General features: G+C 39.9%; 2 long non-coding RNA genes across 4 annotated transcripts in view; one reads left to right on the top strand and one right to left on the bottom strand.

Annotated features, from left to right (window-relative positions):
* Positions 1-17,056, top strand: part of LOC309379406 — a 356,632-nt gene that overhangs the window by 144,151 nt on the left and 195,425 nt on the right. The gene's annotated exons all lie outside the window — the stretch shown is intronic.
* The window catches only part of LOC309379403, a 43,669-nt gene continuing 38,870 nt past the window's right edge, over positions 12,258-17,056 (bottom strand). For all 3 annotated transcript variants that reach the window (XR_014172477.1, XR_014172478.1, XR_014172479.1), the window contains one exon: positions 12,258-12,343. This is a non-coding gene — a long non-coding RNA (uncharacterized lncRNA). The remainder of the gene's footprint in view (positions 12,344-17,056) is intronic.

Genomic DNA, 17,056 nt, shown 5'->3' with positions numbered 1-17,056 from the left:
CCTGGGTCAGATCAGTTAGGTATCTGCCAAACTAAACACAATGTAACTCAGAGAAGGCCTGGGAAATGGTTTTTAACCCTCCCTGCAGTTTATGGATTGAGAATAGGTAATGTTTTCAATGTATGTGTAATCAATCAGGTATTCATTACAGACAAAGGCAGAAATATTTCTCAGCTCTCTTCCAAGTAGAACAAGCATCATTAGTGCACTTAGGGCACTTAAAACACATCCAAACATGTTAACGTGTTTTAAGCTGATAAAGTGTACATCAGTGGTTGTGGTGCTAAACCTGCAATCAATGTTAGGTATATTCGGAGGAGGAGGGGAAGAAGAATGAGGGTGGAGGGAAAGAGAGAGGAGTCTTTCACTACCATGGCTGGTTTTGAGCAATTATTTATCCCTTCTGCTGAGAAGTACTAATAAAGCTAAAGGGACCCCTGACCATTAGGTCCAGTTATGACCGACTCTGGGGTTGCGGCGCTCATCTCGCTTTATTGGCCGAGGGAGCTGGTGTACAGCTTCCGGGTCATGTGGCCAGCATGACTAAGCCACTTCTGGCGAACCAGAGCAGCGCACGGAAACGCCGTTTACCTTCCCGCTGGAGCAGTACCTATTTATCTACTTGCACTTTGATGTGCTTTCAAACTGCTAGGTTGGCAGGAGCAGGGACCGAGCAATGGAAGCTCACCCCGTCGCAGGGATTTGAACCACCGACCTTCTGATCAGCAAGTCCTAGGCTCTGTGGTTTAACCCAATACATTTGGATAATTATTTTATTTTATTTTATTATTTTATTTTCATACCCCGCCCATCTGTCTGGGTTGCCTTGGCCACTAGCAGTAATGATCCTAAGGGAGTAAGGAAAACTGATCCCAGCACTCTGGAGAACATGAACTTATTGGTTTCTTGAATCAATGGCCACTTCAGAAAATTGTAGATAGATTCCTAACTAGGTTGCGATTCTTATTGTTTTAATTTGATTGCTGAAGTACTGTAGCTTGGAGCGTGAGAATCCATCCTTCTTGCTTTTACGTCATGTTGCTCAAAAAGTTAATTTTGCCAGCTGAGCAACAACCACTTGTTCTTGGTAACTCAACTTCCTGCAATTTTGGTAATATTGGTCAAAATCCAAAGTAAGCAGAACATCATTTAATCTGGCCAAGGCATGTGCTAGTTAAGAGAAGAAGAGGCAATTTTCACAGAGTCCCCTTCCTTTTGCAGCCTCGTCCACTCCGAATAGCCTGGAAGATGGCACAGTGGGCTGCAGGGCAGAGTTGGGAAAAATGGCTCCCCTTCTCTTATGTGTTCAGACTCTTACACTAGATCAAAAGTCATTCAACAAGGAGAATAGTAGCACTGGATTTCACCCAATATTTTCAGGGTGTGGAACATAGCAACAGTGGCCTTTAAAATAGCAATAACCACAACACACAGTTAATGACTTTTGCCCTGGAAAGTCACATAACAACTAACTTTCAAGATAAATTATTTCTAATTATAGAAGAGACTCATTTTCAAACCTGAGTCGCTGAATCCAGTCATATGAAATACACTCCGGAATGCATATTTCAGGCATTTCCAAAATGCAGCCAAATGGTTTCTTCCAATATTAAAATAATACATCATTGTTAAGTGACTATTAGGTACCACAGATTTACAGCACAATTCATTGAGGCCTTAAGCAGCAAAATGATGTAATCAATGGACAAATTCTCACATTCCTAACGTCCTCAGTTTCCTAAGACAGAGAAAACAGCTGCAGATGGTCTTGAAGGCAAGTCTAGTAAAAGCTTCTACAATCATTCCAGCCTAGTGAAAACAGTCATTAAAAAGCAAAACAACCCGAATGCAGGCAAAGAGTAGACAACACAATGCTCCTTAGATATGCAAATGATTTAATTCAAACCCACCCAACAAAATAAATTAAAAACAGGGGAAAGCCAGTTGGACCAAATTCTAGAACAAATTTTACTATTCTTGAATCAGAGTCAGGATTTATCAATAGTAAGGGAAAACACACATACACACGAAAATCATTGCTCATCTTTCTGCAGATGAACGTAAATCAACAGCAAATGTTTTAATGCACACATGACTGAATGTGGCAACATTCTATTAATTACACATATACCATTATAACTCCTTGTTTTGGAGTCTGATGTGGCTTTTCAAGCAATTAGTTTGGGTCCCCTATGAGGACCATGAAAAAGATCACAAAGGATGTTTAATTTACTTTTACATAAGATGACTTTAATGCTCACAAAGTGGTGGATTGCTATGTAATGCAGGGGTGGCTAAGCTTTGCTGCCCCAAGGGCCACATTCGTTCTCTGCCAACTCTCCAAGGTCCACATGTCAGTGGTGGATGTGACCACCCCCCACTCACACATGCACACACATTTGACATACATACAGATAAGCTGAGTAAGACACATTATTGCACCTCCATGCTCATTAAAAGACTGATTTGATGACCAAGGAGGCGGTGATTTGCATCCCCATTAGGATGCTGGGATTTAGATGTCTCTGACTCCCCCAGTGCTATGTCTATTTTTAAAAAAGAATTATTGTGCTGCCAACATCAAGTTCAATGGGGCTTTATGTTGAGGCATGGGCATATCAATACCTAATAGTTTCCTCAGAGTTTGCAAGCATACCCCACACTGTCCTCAGCAAGATAATCCTCTCTATAATTGCAAAGCACATTTTAAATACACACACAAAATAATCTGATGTCATCATGATGTGGGATTCCTCACCTCTATTGGTAGAAGCCAATGTTCCAACTCATGTCAGGGGCTTAAAAATTGGCCTACACAGGATTGCAATTTTTGGCTATGCAAATCAGCATGGCACACCTAATGTAGAGAGTAACTCCATCTTGAATAAGCCTTCCTTAGGTATGCTTTCAAAGCAAAAATAACAAAACAAGCAAACACGAAAATACTGGAAGTATACACATGAGATTTATGAATGACTTGGAGGGTTCTCACAACTTCAGCTTTTCCACACAGGCATCAGCTGTAATCCCACTGGCCCACCGAACCCCTCTCACAGCCCACTGTTATGTAACTATAGGATCAGCTCTTTCCTTCATCACTACTCTTGCTCAACACTAGCTGCAGGCAATGCTGGAAAATCAAAAACCCATTCTGTGTTAGAGGAAGAGGGCAATTCCAAGTCAGCCTTGTTTTTATCATGTCAGGAAAGACATGTGGATGTAGAACTGGATGGCTTGAAGGACCTGATGATGAGGTATATTCAACCCGCCTGCAATGAGAAAGGCTTCTGGAAACATAAACTGTTCCAGGAAATGTAACCCATATCATCCGTTATACAGATCTGCACACAGACAGCTGTTACAGGTCAATAAATAGCTATGCTAAAGAGGATAGCTGGGTGGGGAATCTCTGTTTAAGTACTCAAACAAATATAGATGCATCAAGAAAGCATCAGAACACCTTTTCAGCCAGTCTGTTATTCAATAAGAAGCAATTCCTTCTTGAACATAGACATGACCTTAGGAAATCCCTTAGCATCCAGAAAAATTCAATTAATTAAACAGCTGCAGTTTCTTAGGGGTTTCAAACAACTTCATCTTCATTTACAGATAGATAGCCGTGTTGGTCTGCCATAGTCAAAACAAAACAAACAAAAAAATTCTTTCCAGTAGCACCTTAAAGACCAAAAGTCTGCCATAGTCAAAAAAAAAAAATTCTTTCCAGTAGCACCTTAAAGACCATCTTCATCTTCATTAATATTCAACCTCCAGTTGGGTGCCACATACATAAATACATACATACAGTATGAATCTCCTATCAACAATCATGCACATAAGATAAACTTGATGTTACTTTCAGTTGTCTTTTAAAAATAAGAATGAAGGCATATAGGCAGACAGAGGAAGACAGTATCCTAATCCATCAATATTTACACTGCCCATTGTATAAACACACAAAACCCACTAAGTTCAGTTATCCTTTTATTTCTAAGTACAAATGTTTGAGGGAAAATATTGGTTATAATTACTTAATTAACCTACACCCATGTGGGTGTTATTTAAGTCCATTCATTTCAATAGGTCTTATCAGATTATGACTAAGCTAAGTATCACCCCACAATTCCTACAAGAGTGTCTCATTTGGAAGAAATTTCTCTCTGCTATATTAGTACTTCCACAAGCAGAAGATCAGGTGATTTTTCTTTTCCTTAAAGCTGCACTTTACTATTTGTACAGACTCATTTTCTCACATTTCCCAATTTCTTTCACAACAGCTTAAACAGAGACCTTTTAAAAACACTCCTTAAAGTTTAAATGTTGAATTTAGAGAATATGTACACTGCTTCTTTACAACGATGTTTCACACTATTCAGAAGCTTTCCCCTTGCACTCAATAATTAAAATCTAACAGTAACAACAAATTAGAAAGGTTAGCATTACCATTTTGCACTGCAATGGGATTCTCACACAATTACTGCTTCCTCCCCAGTTAAGAACAAGGAATTGAAACATTGCTATAACAACAACGATTAAGACACAAGAAAAAAGAAGAAAAATTAAGACACTGTCTTTGAAATGCTTCTTGCCTGGAAACTGACCTTTTCAAGTTTGTTCCAGTAGCATTTTACCAGCTCCTAATTATGGTTCAATATTCTTCCTTTCCTACCAGCGCATGAATAATACTAATAATAAAAGAAGCCAACAGCTATCACAGCTGATTTAGAAATTCAGATTCTTAACTGTAGCAATGGAGATGGTTTTTAAAAAGGCAGAATGCCAGTCATGGGATCTTACTAGACTATTAGTAAAGCACTGACCGCAGCAGGACAGCAAATTGATCAACAATGCAAAAAGCTGACAAAGAAAGTCACACCGAAAGCTATGCACTACTTTGCAGTTTGTGGGGCTTTTGTTATGAAATTTTGCTGCCTAACTGAATTTCACCTCTGATTGTTAGAGGAAAATTCTAGATTTTCTTTCAAGGTCCAGCTAGCCATTAAAAGAGAAAGACAGAGAGTCCTTTTTTCACCATTCAGAAAACCTTCATTTCAAAGACCATTAGTAACAGCCCTCCTCAGAGATAGGACCTTCTGTACAAAGAATAGCAACAGGGAGAGAATGTACACTTTTTCTTCTTTTGTTTTTAAAGAAAGAGAGAAAGAAAAGTGGATTTAGAAGAAAAGGTTTCAGCTTTCATTGGGTAGTTGTTATAACAGTGCTCATTACCAGCTTTTCCAAGTTGCTATTTTTAACTTGATAACTCCAAGGATGCTCATAATATAGCGGTGAAAATAAAAATTCTCAGCTAGTGCTAATTGCCTTTCCTTTACGTGCATAAAACCTGTGTAAATCCCAGAATTAGATTTCAGCCCATCGTGATGTTTTCCCATTTAAGCCACCTTCAAAATGCTCAATTATGCAAATGCAAGTTGCAATGTTTTTAATTTATTAATGGTCTTGCTGTCGGCATATGATAGTATCAGTAATACCAAAGGCACTTTTGTTCCTCCTACTAATCAGAGGTTTGGGACTATAAAAATAATCATGTTTTCAGCACTGTCATAAAATGTGGAATAAACTTGACGAGGCATGTGACTTTCAGCATGCTTGCTGGGGGAATCGGCTGGAAGGCTCTGGAAAACAGAGCGTTAGCTATGATGGTTCTTATAAATCAAATATTGGTATTTAGTACATTTGCCTGCTTAAGCAGAAATGGGAACAAACAAGCAATTCATAGCAGGAAACAGATGCTAGGATGTCAGCATGTAAATTATATTAAGATCTGGAGTAATTCCACAACTAACGGTTTACTGAGGCATTGGTGTAAATAGCTTTTAATTTATAATACATCTACAACAATGAAAACACGCTGCGTGAAACATAACCCTCAATGGACATAATAGAGAAATGCATTCTTAAAATACAAAGTATCATTGTATCTAGATAAAGATTCATAGATGTATTAAAGAGATTGCATTCTTACTTTATCTATCATTAATAAAGAACTACCAACAATTCAATCATGCTCTGAACAAGCTAGAAAAACTAAACTTCCCAGGAAGAACAAGAGAAAATATGAAGACACTCGATTATAGTAGAGGAAGTAAAGAAACGGCACCAAGCTTTAATTATTATGTGATTTTTTTTTTCAGTGCTATTGAACACAATCTGGAAAAGGATTTGAGTTTTCCAGAAACTGTGGGTTGCTTACTACCCTTTCATTTCAGGAAAATAATTGATTTCCTGAAATTATTTCAGGAAAATAATTGATTTCCACTGCAGTATGGAAAAGGGTTCCAGCTTCTGTGGATAAGGTAAAAGATTTTTGGATTTTCAAATACTTATAATATACCTCCCATATTCAAACCATTTACAACAGCTTTTCCACTAAAATATCCCATTCAGAGGGTTTCTTATATACAATAGCTGTTTCATTTTCCAAAAATGAAATTGCATGTAATTAGTGTTCAAAACATTCTAAGCATTTAAAACAACTTACATCATTATTCCACAAACAATAAACAGACAACAAGTTATGTATATGTATCGCTATGTTGCTTTTTTCAGTTTAATGCAGGAATCTGCTGCATTCCTATATCCTGTACACCTGGACAAAAAAAATACCTCTCCGAAGCTCCTGTTTGCATAGGCATCCATGTAGGCTTCCCTCAAAATGCAAATATATTTAAAGATGCATTTTTTGTCAGGATTGTGGTATGGGCCCCTGAAATTGTGCAGGTTTTCCCATGGCTGCAATTTACATAACAAAAAGGATGCACGTTCATATCAGGTCCAGTTTGGCCCTGATACATTCTTCACAATGGCAGCAAACCAGGTAATAAACCACTCTATATTAGTAGTGCTACATATATTTGCCACAAGTGACATGGGTGGCACTGTGGGTTAAACCACAGAGCCTAGGACTTGCCGATCAGAAGGTCAGCGGTACGAATCCCCGCGACGGGGTGAGCTCCCGTTGCTCAGTCCCTGCTCCTGCCAACCTAGCAGTTCGAAAGCACGTCAAAGTGCAAGTAGATAAATAGGTACCGCTCTGGCGGGAAGGTAAACGGCATTTCCATGCGCTGCTCTGGTTCGCCAGAAGTGGCTTAGTCATGCTGGCCACATGACTCGGAAGCTGTACGCCGGCTCCCTCGGCCAGTAAAGCGAGATGTGCTCCGCAACCCCAGAGTCGGCCACAAGTGGACCTAATGGTCAGGGGTCCCTTTACCTTTACCTATATTTGCCACAAGGAGACTGTTTTTGACACATGCAACATATGCACCAAGTCTAACCTGGGATGGATTCCAGGAATAAGTGTAGGTCTTGCATTGAAATTACATATTGAAAGCCATTACCATGATGAGTCATTAATTCTTTTGATTCACTGAGTACTGATTTTGTTTTCTAAATCAAATCTTTTCAGACTTCCTTAGGTTACTTCCCCCACACCTTCCATAACCCTTTTAAAAATACATTTCGTGTAATTTTTGAGGGTTCTTTGGGATGGGTGACTGTCAAGTTATGTTGCAGTTATAGATTCATACTTTGACATTATAGTATTAGTTTGTGCCAATTTATGGTGGTTTATTATATATGGTTTTTGCTTTTCTATACATTTTGACTCAAGATTCTATATATGAAAACTGGTATTTCTCAATATCATGGGGGGGGGGATACAAAAATCTCTTCATCCGTGATAGATTTATGAAGAGAACTATTGCTCCATTATTTCTTCCTGACATATCTCAAGATTATTGAATTTGCTGGCTTCGAGGCTTGATATTCCAACTTTATAAGAAGCTTATAATCTTGGATGTCCAGGTTTTATAAGCAACTCCAAAGTCAGCTGCCTCTCATCTTTAGATTATTGCACTGATAGCCTGTTTTAATGGGGTGGGGAGAATATGTTTTATTACTAGCACTATATATCACTATATATTGTGAGAAATCACTATATGTGAGGAATTTATACTTGAAAAACGTCCTGCCTCTTCACGCCCAGCATAGCAAAATATGATAGAGGGTTTCCAAAATATCACTCCTTGGAATTTGCTACCTGTACATTGTATTCTCCATGTCAAGAATGCACTAGTCAGACATCATCTAGAGTATTCTCTCCACTATCTGGGCACTGTTTTAATAAGGATATAAACAAACTCGAACAGGTTCAGAGAAGAACAGCAAAGATTGCCAGCGGTATGGAAAATAGGTTCTAAAGACTGTTTAGCCTGGTGAAGAGAAGACCAAGGGGGACATGATAGTACTCCTTCCATATCTGAAGAGCACACATAGCTATCAACTTTCAGATTTGAAAATAAGGGATCAGCAGCCTCGAAAATAAGGGATCAGCAGCCTCACCTATCCTGGGGACAGTCTACGGGATATCTAACAATCCGGGATAGCAGCGGGAAACAGCGCTGGAATAAGGGAATTTCCCGCAAAAAAAGGGAAGGTTGACAGCTATGGTCACACAGTTGAGGTCAAATCCCTGTTCTCTGCTGCCTCAGAGGGCAGGATTAGAGCTAATGGGCTAAACTTGCAGAAAAGTAGATTTAAGTTCAGCATTCTTTATTTCTATTTATTTGTTTTAAACTCTTTGTAGGCCGCCTTTTCAGGCAATGCTTGTCGAAGGCAGCCCAAACCAATAAAAATACAAATATGAAACCATCAAGTCCACTCCCTCCCACCAAAATAAAATGCAGTAAAAACATACTTGGTCAATTAAAACATTTTCCCCCACAACACTAGTATCCATGGTGCAGCCAATAAAATATCGACCAAGAAAAAAGTTTCTATAGAGCCTTCCAAAACCCTGCTATAGATCCACTGGCAGGGAGTGGCTCTGTGAAGGGAATGGGGTTTCCTGACAACTCTCAGCACCCTTAGCAAGCTGCAGGTCCCAGGATCCTTTGAGTCTTTGACTGTTTAAAGTAGTGTGATACAGCTTTAAATGTATAGTGCAGATGAAGCCATTGTCTCTCGCAGGGCTATCGTGTGAATTAGCTGGGTGGGTAAATACAAAGAGTAAAAATAAATGGTTGTAGGCAATGCTATGTACACATAGTTCCACTGCTGCAACAGGACTTGTGTTTCCTCTCCTCCCCCTCCTCATACACCCCAAATCTACCCTAGACGATCCCCCAAACTCCCGGGACCTGATTTGAAGGAGGGAACAGGTGAGGAAGAGGAAGTTTCATTGTGCACATGGAAGTTCATTGCATCAGCAGAGCTGCATTGCTAAATACGGCCCAAAGAGTAGTATCATCAGCATTTGGGCAGAATTTTAAAGGTAAATGTTCACCCAGGCATTTGATGGCTAAAATATACTGGTTCTAGCAAAGTTGACTCCCAGAAGTGCAAGCTGGATTTAGAAGAGGCAGAGGAACCAGAGACCAAATTGCAAACATGCGCTAGATTATGGAGAAAGCTAGAGAGTTCCAGAAAGACATCTACTTCTGCTTCATTGACTATGCAAAAGCCTTTGACTGTGTTGACCACAGCAAACTATGGCAAGTTCTTAAAGAAATGGGAGTGCCTGATCACCTCATCTGTCTCCGGAGAAATCTCTATGTGGGTCAAGAAGCTACAGTTAGAACTGGATATGGAACAACTGATTGGTTCAAAATTGGGAAAGGAGTACGACAAGGCTGTATTTTGTCTCCCTGTTTATTTAACTTATATGCAGAATTCATCATGCGAAAGGCTGGGCTGGATGAATCCCAAGCCGGTGTTAAGATTGCTGGAAGAAATATCAACAACCTCAGATATGCAGATGACACAACCTTGATGGCAGAAAGTGAGGAGGAATTAAAGAACCTTTTATTGAGGCTGAAAGAGGAGAGCGCAAAATATGGTCTGAAGCTCAACATCAAAAAAAAAAAACGAAAATCATGGCCACTGGTCCCATCACCTCCTGGCAAATAGAAGGGGAAGAAATGGAGGCAGTGAGAGATTTTACTTTATTGGGCTCCATGATCACTGCAGATGGTGACAGCAGCCATGAAATTAAGAGACGCCTGCTTCTTGGGAGGAATGCAATGACAAACCTAGACAGCATCTTAAAAAGTAGAGACATCACCTTGCCAACAAAGGTCCGTATAGTAAAAGCTATGGTTTTCCCAGTAGTTATGTATGGAAGTGAGAGCTGGACCATAAAGAAAGCTGATCGCCGAAGAATTGATGCTTTTGAATTATGGTGCTGGAGGAGAGTCCCATGGACTGCAAGAAGATCAAACGTATCCATTCTTAAGGAAATCAGCCCTGAGGCTCCAATACTTTGGCCACCTCATGAGAAGAAAAGACTCCCTGGAAAAGACTCTGATGTTGGGAAAGATGCAGTGGCGTAGCGTGGGGGGTGCAGGGGGGGCCAGCCGCACCGGGCGCAACATCTGGGGGTTAGGGTTAGGGGGCGCAAATCCACGGGTTAGGGGCGCAAATTACTTGCCTTGCCCCGGGTGCTGACAACCCACGCTACGCCACTGGAAAGATGGAGGGCACAAGGAGAAGGGGACGACAGAGGACAAGATGGTTGGATAGTGTCTTCGAAGCTACAAACATGAGTCTGACCAAACTGTGGGAGGCAGTGGAAGACAGAAGTGCCTGGCGTTCTCTGGTCCATGGGGTCACGAAGAGTCGGACACGACTAAACGACTAAACAACAACAAAGCAAAGTTGAAATTGTTTAACTATGAACATAGGATATTTGATTGTTGTTGCTTTCTAAAAATATATATTTTGTACTGGTTTGCTGTTTTATTGTTTGATACCCTGGGGTTGTTTGGAAGGAAGGGTGGGATAGAAAATTAAGAAATACCGTAAATATAAACAGCAAGCACAGGTATTATATCCTATTCTTCCTCCTCCCATAAACACACATACATACATACACACACACACACACACACACACACACACACACACACACACTATTACTGCCATAAAGGTAGCCTATCATTTTTTCTTGTTTATTATGAATAATGGTGAAGTTTGGAAACTGCCTGGTTTTCTCAGGTAGACAAACCAATAGAAACCCTCCAAACTCTACCTATAACAATATATACCAAAGAAAAAATTGCCTTTTTTCACACATGCAAATATTTTAAAAGAACCAAATAGGAAGAAGGAAAGAAACAGTGAGTCCCAACTACTGCTCACAATACCCATTATATTGCTAGAAAACATTCAATTATCACCATGATTGAAAGCAGTAGGGAAAACAGGGACTTGGCTTTGATACATCAGAACAAAAAATGACTGCAATGCAGCTTGAATTCAGCTCTGTGGTAGCATCTCTGCTGCACCATCCTTGACTCTTGAGTGAATGTCTTTGCCTGTTTAGTTTAGACTGACTATACCAGAAGGGATGTAATAAGCTGCTGAGATAATATAATAATAGGTTTGCAATCTCTTTGCCACCACTGAGAATCCAGGGGCAAAGCGACTCTTCATTTTTGACAGAGCCTGTGGACAGAAATCTTTCAGTGACCAGTGGGGAACAAAATAATGAAACTTTCAATAAACTCTGAAGGAAACTCTGGATGAAGAATCTGGATAATTTTGTTGAAGCACTTTATAAATAGGTTAATGGTGGCTTCACTTGTTCCACCTTAACAGCTGGCTTTAGGTTTATATCCTATTAATTTTCACATGAACTCACATGTCCCCCAGAGATAAGTTCTACCTGGATGTTGAATATATCATCTCCCAAATTCCAAGGTACTAAAGCTAACAGGAACTCCAAGGCAAATTGTTTCCCCGAGCCCCACAAGGACCATTGAAGGCCAATTCCTCTGTGAGAAAGAACCAAAAGAAGCAGTAAATACACCATCACACACCTTCGCCTGATTCATCTGGTCTGTATCCCACGCTCACACCACCACAGTGATTATATAAAACCAACTGTCCAATGAAATAAAAGGAAGCAGAGTTCAGCTGATCTTCCCCACGCCTGGTTATGTGAGGCCAAGTACCTCATGTGAGAGAACCAGGAAAAAGAGAACATGTCTTCTTCTGGTTCAACTGGATTGACTACCCCTTTCCCTCACCTCTCAAGTAATCAGACAAACTGCTTTGTAGCCAGTCATCCATCAAACAAAGCTCTGCACAGCAAAGCTGAAGCAATGGAAAAGACATAAACACACAAGGGAATGTGAGGGGAAATCTCATTCAGTAAATCTCATTCAGTCCACCAGGTGAACATTCCTCTGAGCCATCACCAACCACTGATACTCTTGAGAAGGCACACTTCATAGAGCATACCTGGCTATGGTGATATAGTATGAAGTTGCCCTTTACATCTTCTCTTAACACAGCTGGGAATAATAGCCGGCTGAAGGAAGTCAGTCTATAAAAAGAACTAACAATGGAGAATGAATTGGTCTAGGCATACTTGTTCAGTGTTGCTATGGTTGTTGCTTCTTATTTTAGAATAAAGTCTTTGTGATCTACGTCTGCTGTGATTATTGGACATAGCACTAGCACATAGCTGAACTATGGTTTCCAAAGAGAATTAGACAAATTCAAAGATGATCAGGCTATCAATGGTTATTACTCAATTTGCCTATAAGCTGCCTCTGGAATCTACTTTTTCACATAGTACACAATAAACTAATGGGGTTCACTGCCACAATATGTGATGATAGCCACTAACTTCTACTACTTTGAAAGTGGATCAAATACACTGAAAATAAGGCTAACATTGGCTACTAATCCTGACGTTATATGCAACCACCATCTTAGGAGGCTGAGAAAAAAAACATAGGAAAGGACTACTCCTCTCATGTTAGGTTAGCTGTTGTGGGGAACAGGATACTTCATTTGTATTTAGCCTGATCAGCAAGACTTTTCTTATTAATGCCTTTGAATGTGGGAAAACCTGAAAGATTTCAATTGTATGATCTGAATCTGACCATAAACTGATTCTGAATGGTGGTCTATCTAGCCACACATTCTCAACATTCTTAGTTAATATTTAATTAGAGACTCCAATAATCAGACCTGGAACCATTACAGTGGAGAATGTAAGACTGTGTAAAACCAAGATTCTTCCCAAATCTCTCTTCCAGTTTGGCATTACAGTTTGTAACTGGGACCTACTCCTTGGAAAAGTTCTGTTACACTATTCAACTGCAATCTTTCTATGGGAAGATGTTTATCAGTTTTTCCCAGTCTGCTTCCCTTTCATTTTATGATATTTGCTGTTTGAAGCATGGGACCCTTTTTCTAGAAAGACAAAACTTGGTCTTATTAAAAACTGAGAAGATCGTTGGCCCTTTGACAGAACTACAGATTCCCTTAATACTAAAGGATAACATCTTATCTCACAGGCAGGATTTTCAGCTCTACATCTCACTTCTCCTAAGTCTCCACCATATCTATGCAGAGTTTTTCTTGCTGTTGCTCAGATCTGATAATCCATTTGTGTAGACTACTGTTGACTTAACACTTAAAGAGGTTCAGAGGAAACATAAAAAACCTCACAGCATTCTGGAATATTCTACGTGCATGCTATCTCTATTTCAAATTAAATGCCTGCTTCACTCCCCCTCTCTACAATGATAAAATTGCTTGATTCATAAACTTCATGTTGACGTTTTATTATATCATAAAAAAGGATTGAGTGCTGTTCAAGGTTATATCCTTACATCTGTCTGACCTATAACTTATCTGGAATTATCTTATTTCTTTCAGAAAACTGAAGAGACGGTGCTTTTCCAGAATAATTTGCCAAGTTATACAGAAAGGAAGACTATTTTCTGTCAGTCTGGCAGAATACTAAATGGTTTACTGAAGACCATTTCAGTTGTCAAATTCCTTAAAAAAACACACACCAGAATTTGAATAATAGCATAGCAACCCCTTCCACTCTAGATTGACCTGATAAAATCCCCCCTTTCCTTTATTGTAGTTAAAGGTCACTTCAACATACCTTTAAATTATTACAGAGATTCCTGAGTTTATTTCATCACCCCAAACTGGGAACTCTAGAGCAAGAATGTGATTGTCTGGTCAGGTAGCCATGGGGCAGCCATGTTGGCAGCAGAGTAGAGTGCCCCCACCCCCAGGATCCGGGCAATTCAGAAATGGATTCAGAAGCTTACTCTTTGTTAAATTCTTCCTCCTAGAGGCCTGGCACACAGATCAATATGGATTTGTAGGCACAGTGGTTACACGCTGTCATGTGGGTGGTGTCTACACCATTTGAGTGAGAGGGTGGAATGGAATTTGAGACATGATGGGGGACGAATTCATGCTATCAGTCATGTCATGTATTACAGCCAAGAGCCTTCTGATTATATCATCATACAACTTGGTGAAAATGATCTAGGCAGGCAAAAGGGAATCATCCTTAGCCTTACATGCTAATTGGACACCATGAAAGCTGAATTCCCACAGATGGTGGTCATCAGGCTGGAACTCCTCAGGGGTTGGGGCTGGGGGGGGCATAAACCCTGGCATGGTCAATGAAGCCCAGAGAAGGTCAACAAAATGATTCATTGGAAGCTGCTAGTTCTCAGAGAACTAACCGATGAGGCAACATCCATCAGTATAATTCAGAAGAGAATAATTGGGCAATGTGCATCTCTCTGGTTGGTGGACATTCACAGTGGTCTGTGTGGATGGTTACAGGAGCTTCAGATGTGGCAGTGAGTTGGGGCATTCCCCCTCAACTCTTGTGGCGGGAGAGGCACTGGGCTGGATCCTTAGGAGGCAGGGAAGAGAAGAGAAAGGATAGCCTGCACCATCCCACCAGGGGATCACCATTAGGTGGTGCTTTCTGCCCATAATCCCAGTCAGGGGGTGACGGGTCATAGCACTTGTTACCATTGACCTGACAGGGTCAATGGGAAGCAGTTTGTACCATAAGGGGACTCCAAATTTTGGCCAACTCTCATCCATTAACTGGCAGCATATCAAGCAGGCTGGTTGATCATTTGATATGTGCCCAATGCCCATGCCAAACTTATTCTTCTGGGTGTCTTGGTCTTTACCACCTGCTCCTCCACCCCATGGCTTTACTGTGCCTGAAGCCACAAGGAGACCAGCTTCTCAAAAAGAGCTTTTCAGGGCCAAAAAATATGCAATAGTTCTAGATTGTGTGTGGACTACATGGAAAAAAGCAAGTACTGAGTCTCCATTGATTCTAGAATAAATTATTGTGCATACGAAACCCTAGTGTCCAGTAAATACGTATCATTGCTATCATTTCCCTAACACATACATCTTAACATGTAAAAAAACATAATAAAAATTGCAGTTGAATTTACTGTTATATGAAGATCATAGGTGTAATAAGAGCCCTGTCATACTAAGCTTATATTTCACAAAGAGTTCTTCTTCCACCACAGATTTTGAGGCTGTTGCAGCTGTCCAGAACAGAGTTGCTACCCAGATTCCCTGAAAGCAAACTGAGGAAATAGTACATCAATATTTGCATCTGACACAATGCCCTGCACATGGTATTGTTTCAGGGAACTGCAGGGGCAGGAAAATGGCACTGTCACACACATAAAAGATGATGAAGATTATTCAGAGAAAATTCTACAATGTGCCCTTCCTTTTCTTGGGTGAGAACTAGAAAAAATATCAGATTTCTTCTATTCGGTTTAAGCCAATGGAGCCAGAACTTTGAGAGTACATTTGCACACAGCTTTATTTAGCACTGTTCTATCATGATTCATTCAGTCAACATAATGGAGAGCTAATACCTTGATCCTAAACATGTTTATTCAGAAGTCCACTGAGCTCAAGTATGCAGAAGTCTTTTGCTCTTGTTTTGGAGACAACTTTGGTCATTTGTAAAAGTTCATTAAAAATCAGCTCATAAACGTGTTGTATGTGGAGAAATAAATGAGAAATGGAAGAAGGGACATAATTTTCATGCTTGTTATACTAACTCAACTTCTATGAAGGTTTTGCCAGTGATGATGACCCACTAGATTATTATCCCTGGGCAAAACACAATATATAGTAATGTATTCTTAAATGCTGAGCACTAGCTAGCACCTTCTGAAGATAAAGACAGATGTGTTGCCATGAAAGCAGAAACTCATTATGATTAACAACCTTTCAGCGTCTCCAATCAAAGAGGAAGCCTAATAAGCGGGGGAAATGGAGGAAATATTGAAGCTTCTACAAAGTAGAAAGATCATTTGGTGCCAGTCCTATTTATATACTTTTAAAGCTACTTAATGTGATGCAAGAGAAAATAAAAGAGGAAGAATGTAGCTAAATCTGGAGCAAATAGCAATTCTGGCACTGAGAATTAGGGGTGTCTAAACTCCCATACTACTGATATATCACTCTCTCACTGATTCCCAAATAAAATATAGATTTTGTTTCAACATAGTCTTGTAAATTAATTTGCTTTGCTCAGCTGCATTGAACATGTTCACAGGTTAATGGGTAGAGGATCATTCCAACAAAGGACTACAGATTGAGATATTCTGCAGGAAATAACAATATTTATAAACCATAATGCTCCCCAGCAAACAAAACAACCACTCTCAAGCTTGTCCTGAACACATCAACCACCCAGACACTAATTTAAACTCTAAATTACAGGGCGTGTTACCCTTATGGTATTCAGCGGACCTGAGATTTTCTTTGTAATTGTGATAATGGTTGCTGTAGGAATCAAATTGAAGCCTGATTTTATTAGTTTTCCTGACTCTACTGTAAAAGGATAAGTTTGTAAGATTTCTGGTCATTGAATATCACAGAATTTGGACAGATTTGAAAACAGAATTTGTTGTATGTCTTGAGAGGAGCTGGGAAAGTCGAAAGACATGGACAGCCAATGAAGCACAATGTTGAAAGATTCTGGACAAATAAAAGAAAGTGCTTCTTCACTCAGCACATGGTCACCTAGATGGCTTTCAAAGAGTATTAGACAAATTCATGGAGAAGACTGCCAATGGCTACTAACTCAGATGGCTCTGCTCTGCTTCCAAATACAGTGGTACCTTGGGTTACAGACGCTTCAGGTTACAGACGCTTCAGGTTACAGACTCCACTAATCCAGAAATAGTACCTCGGCTTAAGAACTTTGCTTCAG

Source organism: Podarcis melisellensis, assembly GCF_964234715.1.
Source record: "Podarcis melisellensis genome assembly, chromosome: 10".
Classification (NCBI taxonomy): Eukaryota; Metazoa; Chordata; class Lepidosauria; order Squamata; family Lacertidae; genus Podarcis; species Podarcis melisellensis.
This window is presented reverse-complemented; position numbering and strand designations above follow the sequence as displayed.